General features: G+C 44.6%; 1 long non-coding RNA gene across 4 annotated transcripts in view; it reads left to right on the forward strand.

Annotated features, from left to right (window-relative positions):
- Positions 1–22,611, forward strand: part of LOC124273053 — a 47,370-nt gene that overhangs the window by 11,966 nt on the left and 12,793 nt on the right. For all 4 annotated transcript variants that reach the window (XR_006897530.1, XR_006897532.1, XR_006897529.1 and 1 more), the window contains exon 2: positions 4,829–4,970. This is a non-coding gene — a long non-coding RNA (uncharacterized LOC124273053). The remainder of the gene's footprint in view (positions 1–4,828; positions 4,971–22,611) is intronic.

A 22,611-nucleotide genomic window follows, 5' to 3' on the forward strand; every position in this document is an offset into this window, starting at 1 on the left:
GATTGGGAGCTGAGACTTTTTTTGAGTTTACAACAGTTTTCATGCTGTTTAAAATTGAACAATAATCACTTATTGAATTATTGAATTGTGTTCTTTTTGTTTTATTACCTGAAAATGCCGCCTGATCTGCTTCAGTTCCTTGACCATATTGAATAGTGCTCACCTCACAACATAAAAAGCAACAATTACATTTAGTCCACGTCTGGACACTGAGATTATCCCCATCAAAACTTTATTTTATTTCGTTCAGTTACCACTAGGATATCTTTGTATGTCTTGGAAATGATGCGTTAGAGCGTCTGCCCGGAGGGCGGAAGGTCACGGGTTCGATCCCCGAACGTGTCATACCAAAAGACGTTAAAATATGGTACTTGTTGGTCTCTGCCTGGCGCTCGGCATTACTGGGTACAACAAGCACTGGTCAGCTCGGAGTCAGTATAATGCGTCTGAGTGAGTTATTCCTGCTTCACTGCGGCATGGTATCTCAGTGGGCTAGCACTATAAAACCAGCTTCAGTCTGGGCTAGTACAAGGAGATGCACATACACATTCACACACACACATGCACGTCGTCATATGAGCGAAATATTCTCAAGCACGACGTTAAACCCAATTTCACCTCACCTTGGAAATGATGCATACCATTTCACATGCTTTTGGAGTCGGTATATTTGGTTCATGTGGGTATCTACTTGCCATTCCTTGCTACACTTTTTGAAGTTAAGTGATCTGACATAATGGTTGAAACTGTAGACTAATTTATGGTCATTTGTGGTAGTGACTTTAATCGGTATTAATCATGTTTATTGTAAGTAGAATAACTATTGCCCAGGACACATAGAAGTCACAGGAAATATTCAAAGGATGTTTCCTAGAGCATGGTGACACACCTTGAACTGTCATAATGTAACAGGTGGTATATACAAATATGTCAGCACATGCTTCATATTGTTGGATTCTTGATAATAATGTGTATCAGTTTTTGCAACAAGTGCTTTCATCATACTTTTAGGTGTCAGCTTTCTGTATGGTGCCTTTGTAAACATCCATGACCTTTTCAGGGTTATGGTAATTTTGTCATTATCTAGTGGAATTTGTGACAAGCTTAGAATTAGGCATGCGATAATATCTACATCACAGACAGACAGATCGCTACAAAATCATTGAGCTTTGACATACCAGTGCTTGTCCGAAATTACTATGCCTTGAAGGCTCTGAGCTGTGATACAGGGCATATTGCAAACAGTCTCTACAAATGCCCTGACTGTTTTCAATGTTTATTTCCCCAGTGTAATCAAACAGATTAAGATCATATGATTCAGTACATAATTTTCTTCAAAATAATGCAATTTGATTTTTCCATTTTCAAAAATATAAATTCTGTCAAGATTGAAAAATGTGTAAATTTCTGTTTCATTATGTCCAGATCTCTTTTTCAATAATCTGAAATTGATTTAGACATGTTTACATTCCCTGACAAACATTCATGTTTAACTTCAAATTTTCCACCAAGGTATCTTGGTGCTTAAAGGAGACCCATGCTTTAGTTGAATGTCTGGTGACCCAGCCAAGCAAACTGTTTCACCTTTCTCAGGCGGTATATGCAAGGAGAGTGTCAAGGATGGTTGAGCAGCCTGTATGTCAAGTTCCTAGTTTCCCCCACAGCTGAATAATACCTCTGGCAAAATTGAATGTATGACTAGGCCTCAAGCTATTTATGCTGGGAATAGGGGGAAGCTTCAGAGGCCCTTTTAGGGTGCATGTTCACAAGCACATTTTGTAACGGGTGAGTCATGAAACAAGAAAGGGCCCATCAGAATTTGATACCTGTTCGGTTATTGACGTCGCAAGAGCAATGGGATGCAGCCGTCGTACTGTGTATGACTTGCGAGGTCGTCTACAACAAACTGGCACCACTTCTGAACACCCAAGGTCGGGTCGTACACGTGTGTCGCACGAGCAGAAGACCGTCAAATCGTCCTACGTCACCTACGTGACAGATTTCTGCCAGCTACACGAACCAGGGCTGAGATGTTTAGAGCTCGACTGTCCTCACAGACCATTAGAAATCGGTTGCGGGCTGCCAATCTCCATTCTCGACGTCCATATCGTGGGCCAATATTGACGCCGTTTCATCAACGTCAACGTCTGCTGTGGGCCCAACGTCACCTCGGATGGGCCCAGAGAGACTGGAATCGAGTCGTCTTTAGCGATGAATCCAGCTTTACCCTCAGATTCGCGGACGGCAGGCATAGAGTCTGGAGACGACGTCGTGAACGGTATGCCCAATGTTGTGTACAGGAAGTCACAGATTCGGGGGGCGGAAGTTGCATGGTGTGGTGTGCTTTCTGTGGGAACAACCGTTCCCGACTTCTGGTCCTTCATGGAAACCTCACAGCTGCTGCTTACCGCGACCAGGTGCTCACCCCTGAACTAGTTCCTTTCATGGCGGCTCATGGCCCAGGTCTACAGTTCCAGCATGTTTATGCTCGGCCTCATACCGCGATGTTGCACGAAATTTCCTTCAAAACGCTGGAATCAACGTCATGGACTGGCCATCGAGGTCCCCTGACCTTAATCCAATAGAGCACGTTTGGGATGCACTTGGGAGAAGGCTCCGTGGTCTTAGGAACCAACCTCAGAATTTGCAGGAACTTGGCGCTGCCTTGCAAGAGCAATGGCGCAGAATCCCCAACCACGTGTTCACAAGCATCAAGCAGTTGATGAGGAGACGGTGTTTGGCAGTGGTTAAATATGCGGGGTGGCCATACACGATATTGAACTGAGAAATTTCGCATTTTTATTCTTGTGACTTGACATTCTGTATACCCATGTTTTGGAACGGCGGTGTAGCCTAATGGAACTGATTATGGCACTGTCAGTGTATCGAGTACATCACACAGATCTCAGCAATGAAATAACAATTTAACCATCTTACCATCTCTTGTTCTTTTAAAGTGCCCTGAAGAAAGAATGTGAAGTTTATTTTTTGACTCAGTATATTATAAAGAACATATTTTATTGACACATAAGATATGAAATATCATTTGAGGTGTTCTGGCTTTGTAAAGACAGCATGGCTTCAAATAGATTTGAATGTTGGATTTAGCTGCTTGGTAAAATACAAAATGTGTTAGTGCACACACATTTAATGTGTCATTTTGCAATTCCATTGTTTTCTGTATGAGACATTGAAAGTTCTTGTTTGTCTTAACCTAAATGAAAGATGCTAAGTGGTTCATATGTGTCTGAACATGACCATGTTCTTCAGGCAATTGACATGGACAATTTCCTGTTTGATTTGGTTGAAAGTTTTGTAGGATTCCCTTGGAAATCCAGTAGAACTGCAGATAAATATTTGTCACCAACAGACTTCTCATATGATTTTTTAGTATTGAGATGCTGTGATGCACACTTTGCTAATTGAGAGCAATCATTTGAGCTTTCTGTATTTAGTTGTTTTCGCAGAAGTTCTGCGGTTATTTGGTTATTGTTCATCAAATATCGTTTGTATGATGTATAAGATTAGATCCTAATAATTTCGTTTGACAGAAGTAAGTAAATACTTCGTGAGCACATATTTGTCTGCTTAAACAGCTAATTGTTACTAATAATATTTGCCCTCAATATCATGTACACCAGTTGAGATCACTAAAACCTGTTACCAGTGAATGGTGGGTTTGTTATCCCCCTCAACGCGTTTTGCGGGGGGTATTAAAATGGACTCCGTCCGTGCTTCCGTCCGTCCGTCCGTGCACATTTGTCTTTTCCGGAGCAGAACTCTAAAAGCATTCAATATTTCTTCACCAAACTTGGCACATACATTGATCTGGTGGTGTACTGGTGTCTTTTGGCAGTTTTGGAATTCTGAATAAAATATTTTGGGTGTTTCCATGGCAACAAGTTCGACTTAGACTGAAATTGGTGGTAGTGCTCTTTTCCGGAGCAGAACTCTAAAAGCATTCAACATTTCTTCACCAAACTTGGCACATACATAGATCTGGTGGTGTACTGGTGCCTTTTGGTAGTTTTGGAATTCTGAATAAAATATTTTTGACGTTTCTATGGCAACAAGTTTGACTTAGACTGAAATTGGTGGTAGTGCTCTTTTCCGGAGCAGAACTCTAAAACCGTTCACTATTTCTTCACCAAACTTCGCAAATAGATTGGTCTGGTGGTGTACTGGTGCCTTTTACTAGTTTTGGAATTCTGATTAAAATATTTTTGGCGTTTCCATGGCAACAAGTTTGACTTAGACTGAAATTGGTGGTTGTGCTCTTTTCCGGAGCAGAACTCTAAAACCGTTCACTATTTCTTCACCAAGCTTGGCACATAGATTGGTATGGCGGTGTACTTGTGCCTTTTGGTAGTTTTGGAATTCTGATTAAAATATTTTTGGCGTTTCCATGGCAACAAATTTGACTAAGACTGAAATTGGTGGTTGTGTTCTTTTCCAAAGCAGAACTCTAAAACGTTCACTATTTCTTCACCAAACTTGGCACATAGATAGATCTGGTGGTGTACTGGTGCCTTTTGGTAGTTTTGGAATTCTGAATAAAATATTTTTGGCGTTTCCATGGCAACAAGTTTGACTGAGACTGAAATTGGTGATAGTGCTCCTTTCAATGCTCTCCTTCCACTTTTCTATATACACACCAAAATATTTGACATAATCATAACTCGTAGACATAATCATGAAGAGTATTTTGCCATTGCGGGGGATATTGATGACTTTGTCTTCTTGTTGTGCATTGTTTTGTTGATGAGTGTTTTACTTGTGATGCATCTTCGTGCCGTGTAATTCATACTATGCTACTTGTTCATTGCAGAAAAACCAGCTTGCTGAGGGAGTACACTAGTGGTTCCGGTACCTGGAAGCTCTCCTGTGGAAAGTGTCGACCATGGCCTTATCAAGGGCTCTCATCTGCCCTTTGTTGCTGATTGCATTGTTACATTGTGTTCAATCTCAAAGTAAGTCCTTTGATGCTGATTTCATATGACATGATAATGTGTCCCCCAGATGTTTATGATCATTCATTTTAAATTTATTTAAATTATACAGACTTTGTGTGAAGTAGATTTGATCATGAATGTTTTAAAGCAGGTTAAAACATGGTTGGAATGGCTTCAGGGAATATGAAACCAGTGTCTATATTTTGTTTTGGAACAGAATGGAAGGAAGGAAATTGCCATGTTTGCAACAACAAAACATGTTATGTACTTTTCTGTAGGCCTGGTCTATATGTAGAACCCTTGTACCGTATTAGCAAATGACATTTCTATGATCAGAGCTCAATTTAGTGCCTTGTTACTTGCACTCGTGCAACCCAATATTACAGAGTGCAACCTAGTTATTAATCTAACTTGCACCAGATGCAAGTCAATTTTTGAGTGGGTAAACTTCTGAATAGAAATCTAAACAATTTAGCATATGTCTTTCATTACATGTATATTGCAATAAAAGCAGTGCAATTGGAATTTGGCTGGTGCAACTAGGTTTTTATCTTAGGTTGCACCTGGTGCACGTAGGTTAACATCTCTTAAATCGAGCTCTGAATGATTTACCATATGCTACTCAAATGAGGTTAAAGATCACATATACCCTACAGGGTACAAATACATAAATCACTAACTGGCATCGTTATAAATGAAACCCCGTCATTAAAACTACTCATTTCGACCTTTAATTGACTTAAATCGACCTTTTTGACAACAGTGCACAATTCTCACCCGCGAACGAAATTTCAACCAATCAGAGCGGCGCGTCTCTGTGACGTCATATGAGGAATAGCTTTGAGGGCTGATGCAGAATTCATCTACATTTTAGGGGGTAAATTATCTTGTTTACAGGCTTGTATAAACCTGAAATCGTGACAATTGTTGTGGAAAATGAAAGCTATAGTAGTATATACAATGGGGGTTTTGGACCAGGTCCAACAAAAGCCTCTGCAAAGCCTTATTTCCCAAATAAGGCTTTGGTCGGACCCTTAGCTCTTGCTACCATTACCCCTACTATAAAAAAGTTTGGGACGCTAGCGGGATACGAACGCCCAATGTTACACCTCACAGCCGCACCACTTAACCGACTGAGCTACCAGGGACTTGGCTGAAGCATGTTGGTATCCTGCGATCTCCACGTGCCGCTATGCCGTGTTGACTGGAGGTAACACTGTGCCGTACGGTACGATCAATAATTCCGCTCTTACAAACCCTCTCCCTGGCCCATCTCTCAAGTAGTACAAGTTAGGCTCGTAGGCTTTCATGTCCACTTTATCTATGTTGTAAGTTTTGACTGACCATATTGGGTCAGTGGCTCGCTTACGGCTATCACCCTCGTGTTCCCCCGGCTGGTATAGATACCTCACTAGGGCCCTATCTGGTATCTGTTTCTCCTTCCCACGCAATGGAGCAGCCGACTCTGCCACTATTGATTTTAGTTTGATAGCGTCTACCGGTTTCTTGCCGGTGAGACGGGTGACTTCATGGTTGATTGATGACACCACCTTAGGCAACCTTGTGACCCATTCAGTCAATCGCTTCCCCGGGGTGGCCATCTCCTCGCAGATACTGATGCCCGAATAAAGCCAGCCAAAGTCCTATTGAATCTCTCAACTATGGCTTGGCTGCGATGAACTCCAGCCGTCCTGCGCACTGACCTTTAACGTATCATGTTTGTCTAACAGGTGTGACACGACACCCATGAACTCCAGCCGGGGTCAACTTGCAGCTCTGTTGGCCACAGCCAGGACTCGCGCTTGTATATCGTTCGAATCCTCTCCACACGCTACCTGGGCCGAATCTTTGTGCGGTCAAGGGTTCGGGCTTCCCGCTTATAGCGACTGGCTCGTCCACCACTTCTGGTTAAGGCATACTTGTACCTCTTGTCGTGGGGTAGGAATAGGAGAGGTCGACCTGGTGAGCGCTTAATAGGTATGTTAATACCAAACTTCCTTCTAGGCACGTAGCCAGGTGGCAGCAAATAGATCTGCCACAGGGCTTGTTTTCAAACCACGCTTTGGCCTCCTCCGGCGTTTTTCCGCCATTTTAGCCTGCTTATCTACAGCTAGCTCCTTTCCAGTACCCACGCGGGCTATAGTAAATAGCCTCAAACTTTCTCTGGTTCGTGACATGTCACCTATATACCCTATGTTCTTGGTTCAATTTTCTCATGCCGATGCAGCGATGCGTCGTTTATCCCATCAATAGCTATCCAGCGTTTAGTGTCCATAGGTGACAGGGGCGTCTTGTTTATAGTCAGTCCGTATATCTTATGCCCATCACTTCTAAAAAGCGTGTTCATTTTGTATGTCTAAAGGTACGGGTCTTGAACAGGGCTTCCTTGAATCTGGCGTGTTTGATGTGTTGTTTAACCACGCGTACTTCTTAACACCCTTAGCCTTCGGATCTCCCCATTGTCGACCTTCAGTATGGAATACATCTTAGGTCTCAAACCTATGTACTCAGCTATGGGCGTGCCAGCACACTCGATCCCTTCATCTTACCTGGGACCTTTTTATTTACCGTGCTGTGTATGGCATGGTCCTTAGGGTAGTCGCTGGTGTCATACAAATCGAGGTGTTTTCATGTCCTCGTGATACGCGTCCTCGGTTCGAATCTCCATCAGGAGGGAATCCGTGTCAGTGTACAGCACTTCACACCTGTCGTCATTACTGTTTCTTAAGCTTGTTGTAGTAAAAGTCGGTACATCAGGTGTTTGGATAAATCGAGGATGCTCATCCCCGTAAAACAGGCGGTTGAATTTTGTTTGGCTTTTCTTCATGTGTAGGGCAACTAGGTCATCGGTGAATATTTTGCTACGGTTGAATGCCGGACTGGCTATCAGTCTCCTGAGCTTGTCTTCCTCATTCGACCGAACCAGCTTGGCGGGTCACGCGTTTCCTCAGGTTCTCCAGAGTCTTACCAAACACCGAGTTGTTCATGAGCTTGTAGAGATTTTTCTCAAAGTCACTGGTGGCAAGCTTTGAGGAGGTCTGTGTTCATTCTGATGTAAGGCTCCATCCATGGGCTCTGGTTGAACATGAGCACCCTGTGTATTTTGGTCAGCCTCATACCCAACGACAAAAAGTACAGCTGTAGGTTGCGATAGTGAGCGATGTACTTGGTCTTATTCATTAAGTTGGGCCGCGAGTTTTCAACGTCTGCCACCCGCCCTCCTAATAAGTTATGTTGGTACTCAGACATCCAGTCTGGGTTAACCCTCATAGGTTCGGGGGGCCAGGGGTAGCTGTTGTGATGTGTGTAATGCCTTGGGGTACTCAAGTCAACCTCAAGGATATAACCTTTGTTCGAATCTGGTGCGATGCTCATAACATCGACCTTATGTACACCCATTCGAATCCCCTGTGGGTGGAATACTGACTCATGGCCCAACCGTTACAGGTTGTTGGCGTCGAGGTAGAGAATGTGATTGGTTGGCTTGCTAGGATCAGTAGCCCTTCATTATTGATTATTTGCTTTTCGGCGTTATCGTTTGGTTGCCATGGAGATCCCTACCATAAGCCTTTCTCAATGAATAGGTGCATGTCATAAATCTGTGAGCAATTCCAACTTAACTCCGGTCTTTTAAGCAAGGCATCCCACGACAGACCTGGGCTGGTGTAATACCATGCGGGGTCAAGTTTATACTGCTTGAAACATGTCCGCCTAAACATCTCAAACACGTCGGCTAACAGCAGTACATCTGTCCTCAAGTACAGGTCGTGATAGTCACCCAGATTCTTACAACTCAGTTTATTCCATACATTAATAGCGTGCGAATAATCGTCTTGGGATATTGCCGAGTCTGTCAGATTGCTGTAAAATTCTCTGATGGGGGGTAGTCTGGTCTCGGCGAACTTGGCCCAACTATCCATGTACTCATAGGGGTACACACCCTTCCTCATAAGCAGGGGTCTAGTCTCGGCGTCTGTGTATCGATCGGTAATAGGGAAGGTATCATTGGCCTTGACCAGACTGTCGAGTGACGACAGGAGGAATTGAACTGAATCTATGAACCTAAAGGCCGTTTAAGCTGAAGGAGATGTATCTCTCCATGTTGTTGGGGATGCACGTTATATTACCATCGATTTTTCGCGATGGCCTGCATGATCAAGTGTGAGTCATACCCTCTCAAGTTGTGAAAGACAACGGAATGTTTATTGTCTTAGGGATGATTCTAAGCTTGAGGTTACCGCGCTGTGGCAGCTGCCTCTATACTTACGGTTACGTGACAGTGATCTCTCACCGAATCACCGTTAAGTGGTGAGTCACACACGTGACAATTAGTGCTACAGGCGTGAGCTAGTTGGTCAGCTCGGGTCATACGCATGGGAGCGATTGTGTACAGTGCATTCCTAATCATTTTTCTTCCTCCTGCAAACACTTTAGAAACCTTTCAGCCGCGTCGGGACCCCTGTACACTACCGGAGCTTTCGTTTCCCCATCACAACGGACAACAACGTATCCAAACCCACAGGCTTCATGCTCTTGTGTTTTGTGTGTGAAGCTCTCACCTGTGGGTAGAGCATTGGGAGTACCCCCAACAACCCCACCTGTGGGAGTACCCCCAACAGCCCCGGCGGCAGCCTCAACAGGTTTGACCAAGGCTTCAAAGTCGGTGTATATGATATAAGGCACAGACATTTGGTTCTTGTGGTTACCGAATTTTAGGATATTGTCACCTTCCTTAGGCATGTCGACTCGTATAGCCGTCTGCCCCACACCTTGGCAATCCTCCCGGTGGGATTCTAATAAATCAGCTCGTGTGAAGCCATGTAGGCACCGTTCGCAGAAGTGGGTCTTTTCTCTGTGTGCTGATTGGTCATACAACAGCCTGCTAAAGTGTTTTATCCATGTGTAGTGGTACTTGTCACCTCGCTGGATCATGAATATATTGATAACACGAGGGGGGTTCCCTCCTTGTCCCCCCAGTTGGGGTTCCCCCAACGGACTGACCCTGTGTACTATTGTTGTGTTACCTTCGTGCCCAAAGACATTTATAGCTAGATTATTCTGTTTTTCTATTTTAGTTATCTGGGATATGGGGGTGGGTTCATCTATACCATCCCAGTTGAGCCCATCGTCCTGGGGATAGCTAGAAGGCCTGTCTGAATGAGTGTCAGCTGGAAACAAGGCTGACCTGATAGCTACCCTCAGGCAATCGTCTCCTCTATTCTTGACGTTGACCATGGCATGTTTTTTCCTATAGTAGGGGGGTAAGTCTAGGTATGACCCGCCTCTGAACGGCACATAGTTAGCTATGTCTAGATAGACATTATCGATTTTATCTACAGCCCACCCGGACCCCAGGTGTGTGTAGCGTTCTAGGTATTCTCGTATCTGCTGAAAACTGGTATCGATTGATGCGTCTATGGTCTCTATATGGGTCACGACCTGCTGTTTACCTCGGAAGTAAGGCTGAACGTACTCAGTGACCCCAGTGGGGGTTCCCCCCACTTGCTTATCGAGCGACATTTTAACTGTGATCTGAAACTTGATACTTCCTAGACTGTTTAGTTCCTGGTTGACCTTATCAGCTATCAGAGGCTTGATATCTGTGATGTTTATATTCCTATCAACATGCATGCGCCAGCCTCTCAAATAATTACCTACAGCGCGCTCAGTGCGCATGAACTGTAGGTCAATAGCTCTATTCTGCCGTAATAGTTCTACAAGCTGTGGTTTCCTCATACGGGAATACCCGCCTAAACCCAAATCACGTACCTCGGCTTTTAATTGTTTTACAGTGGGAGGTTTTGCTACGGGGGCATGTGATAACAATGCGATTAACCCGGCTCTCCCCAGGTTTGAATAACCCGTGAGCCCAAAGCTGTTTTGCTTGAGCTTTTAATTGTTTTACCGTAGGAGGGGCTTCTAAACCTAATAATCTCAACAAGGCTGGCTTCCTCATTCGAGAATACCCGATCACACTCCTCTGCCTGGCGATCCGCTTAAGTTCACTAACAGTAGTCATAGTTGCGTACACACCTAAGAAGATCAATCTCTAATTGGCCCACAGTAAAGGGAGGTAACTCCTCCAACCTTTATAAAAAATATAGTGAGGTCACTAGATGGGCCGTTTCAATCCAGTACTCACACTGTTGGACATAGTATTCCTTGAAGTTGTGCATATATTCCTGTATACTTGTAAAACAATTTATTTGGTATTGAGTCGTGATGTCTCCCTCACATGTGAAGGGGTGAGTACACTTAACACCCTCCTTAATCCATACCACTTCCAATGTGACCTGAAATCTGAAGCGTCCCCATAAGTTCAGTTCATCTTTGAGTATGTTTTTGACCAGAGATTCGATACCGGGTATACTTTCCCTGGGGTCAATTTCCACAAACATAGCTTTACGTAGGTGTGTATAATCTCTAACTGGGGTCTATCTTGAGAAGTCGCCTACGTTCTTTTATGTAGGCTTTTTTATTCTCGTAGATGAGATGATGTCTGACTACGTCAGCTCGTGAGCTTTACATAGGCAGTAGTGCCCTTTAACCCCTATACCACACATACAGAACACGCTGTGGTTAGGGCTTCCCATGGGAAACAACAGTACCCTCAGTCCCTACATTTCCTACCACAGGGTTCTTTCTTCCCCATAAGTATGTATTCACATCGGTATGGAGCAGGTCTCATGTTTAGCATACTTATATGAGTATTTAGTCTAATTGTTTACTTAATAAAGCGCGGTCGCTGCTATACCCAGCTATGAATACCAGTTCACGGTCCATTTGCCCCTTGGATGGTGTGTAGTACTGAGCGAGTGTGGGTTTATTGAGTGGTTGCAACCGTTTACCTGTTAATAAGAAGAATATTCTCTCGCTCGCGTCGTCGACATCGTGGAATGTTTGAACGGCATGGTTTTCAGCCTGAGTTGTTCGTTAATGTAATCGATCCTCTGGAGACGTTTTTTTAGCGTGACTCGGATTGTGCTGACCTGTAATTTGTCAATAGCCGAGATTATGTAAAACGCTTTCTTCCTGTATTTCAGCCGCTGCGTGTGACTCTTCATCAGTAGTTTCGAGAGAGGAAATTACTCCCGGAAAATGCTAGGGCATTTACTAACGCCCACCAACCATCATGGCAATGCAGTAGCCATCCTATATTTACTTCATAATATTTTCAGGTAGTATCCCTTGTTTTACTAGGATGTCTTTTGTAGCCATCGCCATACCAAGGTTCACATTATGAGCATACCCATATCCTGCAGGTTGAAATCTAGCTTGATAGTTGGTTGTTTAAGCACCATTTTGGTCAACCGGCATACCCTACGGCTAGACTGGCTTACCACTGTGGCGCGTGGTATGCGTCGTTACGCTAACGTTTCCCCTCAGACATTATGTATATGATATAAAATATTAAATTATATCATGATATGCGGGTTGACCTCTAATTGTGGGGGCTCCCCGGAATCCCTGTGAGGGTTTCTCTCCCCGGAATCCCTGGGATTCCTGTGTCGTGTATATAACCACGAGATAACCACGGCAGCAGTTACGCCTACAGCCAACAAGAGTCGGGTCGGGTGAGTCACCGTTATAATTTTATGTTGGTTACACCACCTTTTTTAACCGGCAGCTACTCTCTTAGGATTCTTCTGCCTGGTGACTGTCACCTCGGGAGGGTTCACCTCCAGTTGGGGTTCCCCCAACTTTGGGGTTTCCGCCAGTTGTGGGGTCTCCTCCGAAGGGGTCTGGGGTGGGGTCTCCTGTGCAGCATCCATCTATACTATTATTATTATTTTTCCTCTCAAATTGGCAATGCTTTGCCGTGATAATCGCCGCCATCACCGGGGCTAACAACATACCATATTTGTGGTACAGCTCGCAGCTAATAGAGCTCAAGGCGTGTTCGATAAAAGGGTCTTTCTCAAGGTCTTCCCACAGGTAAAGTCGGCGCTCCGGGGGGATGGGAAGGAAGTATGACGCAATACCAGTGTATATCTGGGTCATAGCCGATCCTATTGTCTTTGTCATCTCTGCCCTAAGCCGGTCCCAAGAGCCGGGACTCGTATCTAGCGTACAGTTTATTGATTTCTTCGGCTGACATTTTGTGAATTTTATCGGGAGTGTAGTCTCCAAAGTAATGTTTGGCTTTGCCCCCAACAGCCAACGCCACCAGTTTCTCTTGCTTATCATCGTCCACTGGCACCAACAGTTGCTCTAGCAATTCCTCACACTCCATCTTATAATGTGATAAGTAAGTTTTAGTTTTAACTATATAATATACGATATAGACGAAACAGAGAGAAATGAAGGTTAAGTTGCACACGACAAACACTTCAAATACCATAGCTATAACTGATAAGTGCTAAGTTTTACTTAGCATTGCTTAGCATTTGCTTAACTTTACTTAGCTTTGCTTAGCATTTGCTTAGCATTACTTAGCATTGCTTAGCTAAAACACCCTATAGGCCACGGGTTGGTCGGTCTTGAGCACGAGCTTAGCGTGTTTAGTTTCAGCGAGCTGTTTCTTCACACGTTCCCTATCATGTTTGCTCATCACATCGTTCTCTCTCAAACACTCTTCGAACGAATCCCTGTCCTTGCAGTGAAATAAGGCCACCCATGAACAGTGTAGACTCCCCTTTAAATTTCTCGTGAAGAGCTTTCAACCAGTCCTGCAGGCGTGTTCCCGGGTCGACTTTGTGTACGTCCGGGTCCGTCATCACCCAAGGTCTTTCCGTGTACGTTTTATTCATGCTCAGGGTAGGGCACATGATAACGATGTTGTCGAACACATCCCTGTAGTAACCCTCCAACATATCCAACACGAAAACGGTCTTCCCACAGCCAGTCTGCCCACACACTATGGCGCAGTGTGGGTCGCGGGGCAAATCAGCAGGCAGTGGCTTGCCGGCAGGCAGTGGCCTACTGCCTTCAGTAGATGGCTTGCCGCCATCAGTAGATGGCTTGCACGAATCTCCCATTGTCTATATTAAGTTGCGCGTCCATAATAACGTACAGATATAATTTCAACTTGCCAGCGGGTTGAGCCTTCTTGGTAATCTGGATAGTTATCCCCTCGCTGCCGTTGTCTATGCGGCGACCGCTACCGTGCAGTTTATCGTCATCCGTGGATCGCATGTCCAACCACAGCGCGTACTTCGTGGTCAGGTATTCACCGATCTGCACGGAGGATAGGTTCAGGTCCTTGGTTATGTATGGGTGTTGTTTGATAGCCGGTAGCTTTTTATCTCATCCCACTGCTGGTATGGTCTCATACCATGACTGAACAGCTGGTTGGGCCGCCCTCTATGGTCACTTCCACCTTTTCAATCTCGGGGTTGAAAACTTCTCGCTGTCCCTCGAACGGCTCGTAATCCTCCACGGGGACGACCAGGATACCTTTCATCGATCAGCGCACGCGTTCAGGTTGATATTCCACACAGTGTCGCTCTTATCTCGCATCCGACTGATCTATGCCTCAGTATGCGGTCGCACAGGATGGCCATCTTCCCCGAAGTACTGGCTTCAACCTGCCTTGCCAGCTCCGGGCTAGTGACCATGTCGAGAAACTCCAGAGAGATGTTGTCTATGGTAACTGGCCTCATCACCGTTCACCGCCGGGCGCGCACTACTTTGCTGTAGTCGTTAAACGTTAGCTCGTATTCAAGCCTATCACCCAGCGGCCTGGTAAAACGGGCGCTGTGTCCCGTGAAGCAACTCGAAGTCGAAAGCCGCACGCAGAACCGTTCCCCGTGCACGCTTGAGCGATGGCCTTTTCACCGTCCGTGATCTTGTCTAACTGGTCTTGCGTGAAGCCATACCCTATGCGCGACCGGGTTGATTTGCTGATACCTTGGTACACGTCATTGACGCGTTCTCCCTCGCTTTTCCAGAGGTCCTCGTAGCAGTGAAAGACGCCGCTGTCGCCGATGCTCAGCACCTCGTTACCGCTGATCTTGATGGTGGTTTTCTTGATGATGGCTCGACCTACGTTCCGCACTAGCTCACGTTTGTCGTTGGTGGAGGTCAGCATGAGGTTGAACACCAGTCGAACCGTGCCTGGTACAATGAGGTCATTCTCGCCAAGGTTTGGAAATCTAACCAGCAGCATTTGATTCTGGTCTATCTTGCTGGGATTGTTGGTGATGGTCACCGACTGGCATGACGGCTCTGGCGGCTAGAGAGGCTCTCTTGATCTTCTGAAAGGATCTAGTTTTCTACCGTACATTGTTATATAAATGAAATATATAAGTTTTAATACTAAGTAATGGCTGAGTACATACCTATGGATGATATGTGGGATTATAGTGCCCAGGCATTCGAGGATGACACCTCATTCGAGATCTCACAAGGCAACGAACTCGTGAAGCAGGCCGTCAACGGATTTTACGATGGTTTAAAAGGGGATAAAAATTACGTAGAGCCGTGGGGGCGAGACTATTCCAAGTTTTTTGTTGATGACAATGGCATGCTGCGACTGAGGGGTCGCCCCGGAGATCGATCTCATGAATAAGGGCACTAGAGACGTGACGTTGACATCGAGGTTGATGCCCAACTTTTGGTCCGCCGTGGCTATGACTATTTCGTTGTTGTAGCCTACCACTTTTTTTACTCTCAGTTGCATATCGCTCGGAGCCATGTACAGCCCCACGTCGAACACGTAGTCAACTTTCGACCTGGCGTATTCCAACACGTCTTGGTAGCGTGTGATGGCACTCGGGAGATCAACTGAAGCATTGATAGCATCCTCAACGTTGACAACGAACTGTTTCTGAGCGTCGTAAGCAGTCCCCTTGCCTAGGATATTGGAGCGCTGTTTGTGTCTGCGCACTCAAACAGCCACGCGCATGCGTTGGAATCGAGTCGTTTAACCTGATTACCCGGCACGAAGTGAACCCTCTCGACGTGTCCAGCATGAACTTTTTTCCAGTCATCCGCTGCCTCTGCTCAAACCTCCAGACTCTGTAATCCTTACTGTTGTCGAAAGCCATGTAACGGTCATCCCACTCGTTGGTTGTGAGGTGATGATAATGACTTCTGTATCCCCATTCCTTCAATTTCTCGCTGGCTTCCACGAGGTGCATGTTATGAACGATGGGGATACCCAACCCGGTCGGTTCGGTCCCGGCAAAACGCCAATCCGTCTTCGGGTTTAGTTCAGGGATTGCTTGCAAATACGTTCATAGGCCCGTCTATGCGTGCTTGTTGTTTACTGCGTTCCGTAAAGTAGATCCTGTGGGAGGGGAGGCTGATTTCTTTAAGGATCGCCTGACCTGGTAGTACCGTGGAGCGTGAACACAGACTGACTCAGCGGTCCGCGCCCGGTGTCGGTTAATGTCACACCACACCCGTTGTAGCAAAGCACCACCACGGCCAAGTTGAGTTGATTCTGCCAGAACTGCATCCGGTTGTTGAACCAAGCATGAACTACCTTAAGCGTTAGTCACCGAAAATTTATACAGGCTGAACACATCTAAAAGCTGGGCGTTGAAATACATCCATCAGCAGCAGCGATCTTCATGGGCGAAATCTACGTCAGTTTAGGGTAAAACACTCCAGGGAGTAAGACACTCCTTGCGAGTGCTCCTCCTTGGGAGTACATTTTAAAACTATTATATAATGAGCAAATATACTCTAACATGTACATAACACTTCCAGGAATAACAGTGGTGAGGCCGTTCAGCTGGCGCAAAGCGATCGATATCGTCGGGTCAACTCAAAGTCGCGCTTAAAGCGATATCACCTACCTACCGCCAATGGACTAACATCAACGCCAGCAAACAATAAGCTGTTCGTCAAGTGGAGCTCGTAGCCAGATAACTGACGGCTACTACAGCGTGTGCTTCAAAGGCGGCGAGGTCTTCAAACCCCTGGGGCGAACTCAAGATGAACGACTCAAGCGGTACAGTGGTGTTAATCAACAACGGAAGAAACTCCTTGAGGACTACGGTCGACCGATTGGCGGGGACACTAGGTATGTCAGCCTGGCGAGATAAAACCAACAACAACGGTCACAGGCATGAAGTTACCCGACCTAGTACCGTGCCGAGAGCTGTACATTCATCTCGGTCAGGTGAGCACAGCGTTACAACATTCAAGGGGTCACCCTTCCACTATACTGAGAGCGTGCGGTGAAAGCGGAGAAATACAACGACGGTAGAACCGAAGTCGCTTTTCACCGCTGCAGTATAAGAGGTTGACTCAGGGCAACATACCTGAGCTGATAATATCGGTGTTAGATATAAATCATAATCCCGCCAATATAGGATACCTCAGCTTAACGCTTCACATAAAATGACCAGCGCACAAGGGCCGGGGTGAAAATGCGTCCAATGTGGGGATCTCCGACCTTGGGGACACACGGTTTCGATGCCCCGGAGTAGATGGTACATTGTACGCCTTTGCAACTGAAAAACAACATTTACAAACGCTTGAAGTCCCTCCGATGGAGCCCTAGGTGATATAGTAGATACCACAAGAGCGGTCGTCAACACTAAGTACACCCTAGTCAACACCGGTGATGATAAATGGATAATATACCCATCGCTCGAGGCAAACTGTTCGACTTAGATGATGTTGAGAGCACTACCGTCGCCGAAACAAGCCATATCGCGCCGTCTTCACCGGAAGATGACAAGTGGGTGTTGTTAGCCCCGATAAAGACGACTGGTTTCTCAATATTAGGTTCTGCTCCCCACGTGTTCATGGATAACAAAGACAACCACCTAAACAAAGTCGCGTGAACAACGGAACCCTGCTAGTGGCTTACGTCCGACTCAGAGACGAAGCGTGCAGTCATCAGCCCAGTCGCCAGTATGGTAGCCCACATGCTATCGAGTAAACTGGGAATGCAAAACGTGACATTGCAGTTGGTGTCTGAATTCGGCGTGGTCACCATCCTGGAGAGTCTAACGGCGAACTCAACACTGATCATCAAAGTCTACCTAGGGGAACCATCACGGGTGATGTCGAGATCGCGGAAGGGGATCAAACTCCGGTGGGCTAAACGACACCAGTATCACGCTTTGCACAGTTTACGTGCGGGTGGGTGTCGGCTCCAACACCAGTCTGCAGGGTGTCACCGTGATCGTGGAAAACACGATATCACTAACCAAGATATTCCTACCCAACAACATACACTTCATAGGGGTGAAGTTCACCCCTGAACTATTATCAGAAAACCAGTTGGAAACTATATCGTAGTAGTATTATAGTAATGGCCAGTCATCATCCCAACGCTACGCTTAACGACCTAGGGGACACGGAGGGGTTTGATCAGCCTGGTGAGAAAGACACCTTGTACATCCTACACTTCAAAGACAATGTGTATAGGCGGGTGTCGTTATCAGATTTTAAAGAGCCTGAATGGTTAGTCAACTTAACCCTGACCTCACCTTATATCTCATTAAAGAAACGAAGTCATATCTCTGAAATTAAGAATAGCAGTATCTTGCCTGGGTGTTTCATTCCGGGGCCTAATACAAGGATGATACTAAGGCCGGTGTTACCTAATATGTTGCAGTCATTCCTCGGGGGTGAGTTAAGGTATGACTGCTATGGCCACATAGGGATTCCGGCTATGGTGCCAGGCTCCACACTTATCATAGAAGTCTATCTCGGAAAAGTTAATAGTAATAATCTCATTTAGTGCTTAACACTCAATGCGTTTATTGAAACCATTCACACTTACTTTCAGTTCATTCTTCCCGCTCTTTTATGTTTGCTTACGTCACTTCCAGTCACGTTAATTCCAATGACGTCATGTGTCTACTTCTGATGACGTCATCTTTTGTTCATCCATTGATTTCTTTTAGATTCACACAGTGAGTCTATCCTCTTTGTATCCTGCTTTAAGTTATATTTTCGCTTCCTCCCACCCTTCCCTTTGCTAGCCATCTCTTTCTTCTTTCTGTTGACATATTGCACATTATTGGCAAAGGGCTTGTAATGTCTATGTATATATGCCTGTGTCAATAAATGTTAGGGAATGGCCTGGATCTTGTGGGCTGCAATCATTAATACTTAGGCAATATTCAAAATTATGGCAGGACGGCTCTTCAGCCGAATCTGTTTAACCCTTCTGCTTCTCAGCGGATAGGAATCTTTTGGCTTTGCCTTATTATTGTCTGCTTTTCAGCAGAAATGCGATTGCTCTATTTGCTGCTGGCAACATTGTTGCCCATTGCTGCTGCTGGCAACATTGTTGCCCATTGCTGCTGCTGCTGCTGCTGCTGGCAACTGTAGTTGCCCATCCTAACATACTCATTGTTTATTAGGGCAGCCCACAGATCAGCCTCACCTCTGACCTTGAACCCAATATTCTCTTCTTGTTATCTTTTAATGCTTTCCTTCTCAAGGCATATATAAGTATCTTCTTGCTAAAGGATGTGTTTCAATAATATAAAACAACAACTTTTACCCGGGGTGATAGTATTATGGAATCCCCAGAACCATGGTCGTCAACGTTACCGTATCATCATACAACCGGACCCCTCAACGGGTTCTATAACCCCCTCAATAACCCCCTCCTATGGGGCTATTGTGACCGCAGAGTTACCTATTAAATTCTCACCTATTCTCCTACATGAGGATTTATACCTTATAAGCCTCAAGTACGTTGATCGACTGTTAACTGAAGCCCAATTAAAAAATATCTCATAAGATATATTATAGGCACACAGGATGGGGCTGTACCCAGTCGTAGAGGAAGTAGCGAAGACACTGGAAACCGTAGACGGGTTCCGCTTGAGGCAGTTATGCGATGTAAAATGCCAACTAGAACAAGACCGCGACACGCGTAAAGCACTATGTAAGAAGTACCATAGAGCTTTCAACATCGTGGACGGGGCTGACACTGCACTTATGGCAACCAGCATGGGGCTGGGGGCGGCAGGTGTTGGGTTGTTAGATACCATCGTGGCTGCCCCCGTAGTGTTAGGCATTGAAATAACAGCTGGGGTGGCAGGGGTGTTAGGGTTTGCGCTTAAGTTTGCATCCCGCAGACTGCATCGTAAGGCATTGAAACACGACGAGATCAGGGTTCTGGCCGAAGCAAAGCTGAACACAGTAAGTGAGCGTATTTCCACGGCACTTACTGACAGTAAGATCTCCGAGGAGGAGTTTCGTTCAATCCTCTCTGAACTCACAAAATATAACATCGAGGTCAACGCGACATAGTGCCCCAGGATAGACCCGTTAAACCAACATACTTCAGCCATGTCCCCGGTAGCTCAGTCGAGTACGCGGCGCGGACATGTGGAGTTCGTATCCCGCTAGCGTCCCAAACTTTTTTATAGTAGGGGTAATGGTAGCAAGAGCTAAGGGTCCGACCAAAGCCTTATTTGGGAAATAAGGCTTTGCAGAGGCTTTTGTTGGACCTGGTCCAAAACCCCCATTGTATATACTACTGCTATATGTTCTCACAATCTACTGTCATTTAATTTTTCTCCTGCTTTGCCTAGTTTCCGAGTTACAACTTGTTTTCATAGACGATTCTGTCAAAATCGATTGGTGTCGTTAGGCCCTATTTGTATAATGACTGATCCAAATTGATCCCATTTCTGTGTTTTTTTACCTCAATATTTAATCATGTCATGTAAAAATCTGTTTGTATTCTCAAAACAGTGTCGTCGGCCCATAAGTTTTCACATGCAATACAGCAATTAATACTCCCTTTGTTGTAACCCCTGTTAGGTGGTATAAACCTACACATGTTATTTGTCATCATTCACTTGATGGTCAGTTAATGAATTTATAACAGGTATAATTAGTGGTAACACACTTAGATTACCCGACAAAGGTTCCCATTTGGCATTTCTTGTGTCTGGAGTAAATGTTCAACATTATAAACATCGATCAAAGGATTAACCGATAACACGCTGATTGATTAATAACTTTTATCTTACACAGCGAATTGTCAAAAGGTAGTGTTTAATGTATGTAGATTTACTAATCTATACTGAATACACTCTGCCGTACGGTGGGTGTCTGGCGAAAACAACGCCCTTCTTCAAAGGATTAACCGACAATACATTGATTGATTGCCCATTATTGGCTAACTAAATTACTGTTTTTGAAGAAATACGGACATTATGCAATTAGTTGCCAGGTGTGCTATCTTGGGTGATTAATGATACTATACACCAATACCTGAAAAGATTTATCACTTTTTCGATATATTAAACTGTTAAAAGACACATCATTTGGAACAGTTTTGATATTGATTGATACATTCCTCAAACAAGGTAATGGCCTGATATTGTTCCTATAACTTTAATCTGTTTTAATTTTTAATATTTACATTTTGGTTTTATTCATTGTCGTAGCATTCAACAGAATCATTGTTTTCGCCGTGAAGTGTAATGAGACAGACAACATACACTAGGTGTAATGTGCTAAATTATGATTCACATTGGCAAACTATAAAATGTCTAGATATTACAGTTCTGTTATAAATTCACTATAAGTATCAGCAGATCGTCTGCTTTTTATTTAGTTTCAAAATGCATACAAAGTATGATAATAAACTAATTAGGATTATAAGACCAAATATAAAGACGCACATTGACTAGTATCTACATACTGGTGAGTGGACATTAACCATGTGAATGTAGCAAGAAATTTATCGCGCCAGTATTGTGACTTCGACCCCACCACGCTCGCCCGTGGAAGAAATCGTTATGTTATAAGTTGTGTCATGCAAAATCCGTTTGGTTATGATTCCAATACATGACGACCACGACAGTAGAAAGTAGTTTTGATTTTCTAACTTGATGAAAACAAACTATAATCTCATTAATTCTAACAGACTTCACGATTTTTAAAATGGATGGGCGCGCTTCTGTCGGGAACATCCGCCAGTCTGAGGATAAATGCTATTTAGGTTTGTTTTCACGAAGTTGAAAAATCAAACTATTTCTTCTGACTGGTAATAAATATATTTTTGATGATGGCCAATAGGATTTTGCATGACATTTCTGCATAACATAACAATTTCTCCTCCTGGCAGCGAGAGGTGGAGTGTCAATATAATACTACTTACAATATTATTGTTACTCGACCACAACCTTACTTCGAGGAAGAAATCGCTATGTTACAAGTGGTGTCATGGAAAATCTTTATGGTCATCAATCATATACATATTTACTACAACTAGTAAGTAGTTTTGATTCTTTAACTTCCGTGAAGCCATCTGAACACAAGTAAGATATCGTTTCAGGCTTCCACAACGCTGGCTTTCGCTCTCACAAACATAACCCATTTAGCACACTTAACTGCGGGTCCCTGTGGAAATCTGTGCATGGTGACACCATCGGCCCACCCACTTTATAGGAGCAATTGGCGACAAAGCAACGATTCTGCATGTCATCGTTGAGGTAAAATCATTAAAACGATGAGCGTGCTACACACTTTCTATACAACTAACTGAAAATCGTTCCTCATATGACGTCACTGCAGTGCTCTGGCGACAGAGTTACGTAACCTGTCTGTGGTTTCGTTGACGGGCGCGAGAGGGAAGCAGGCGACTTTTTGGCCACTTTTAATCGCTCGGTATTCATTAACCACAAGTTTTTAAAGAATAAATTTGGTGTTCCGCATAAGACTAACCACAAATCTTTCATATGTAAAGGTTAAAAGAGTAACAAAAAACAAAGTTTATTGG

This window comes from Haliotis rubra, unplaced genomic scaffold (assembly GCF_003918875.1).
Source record: "Haliotis rubra isolate DU_JTF1 unplaced genomic scaffold, ASM391887v1 Scf176, whole genome shotgun sequence".
Classification (NCBI taxonomy): domain Eukaryota; kingdom Metazoa; phylum Mollusca; class Gastropoda; order Lepetellida; family Haliotidae; genus Haliotis; species Haliotis rubra.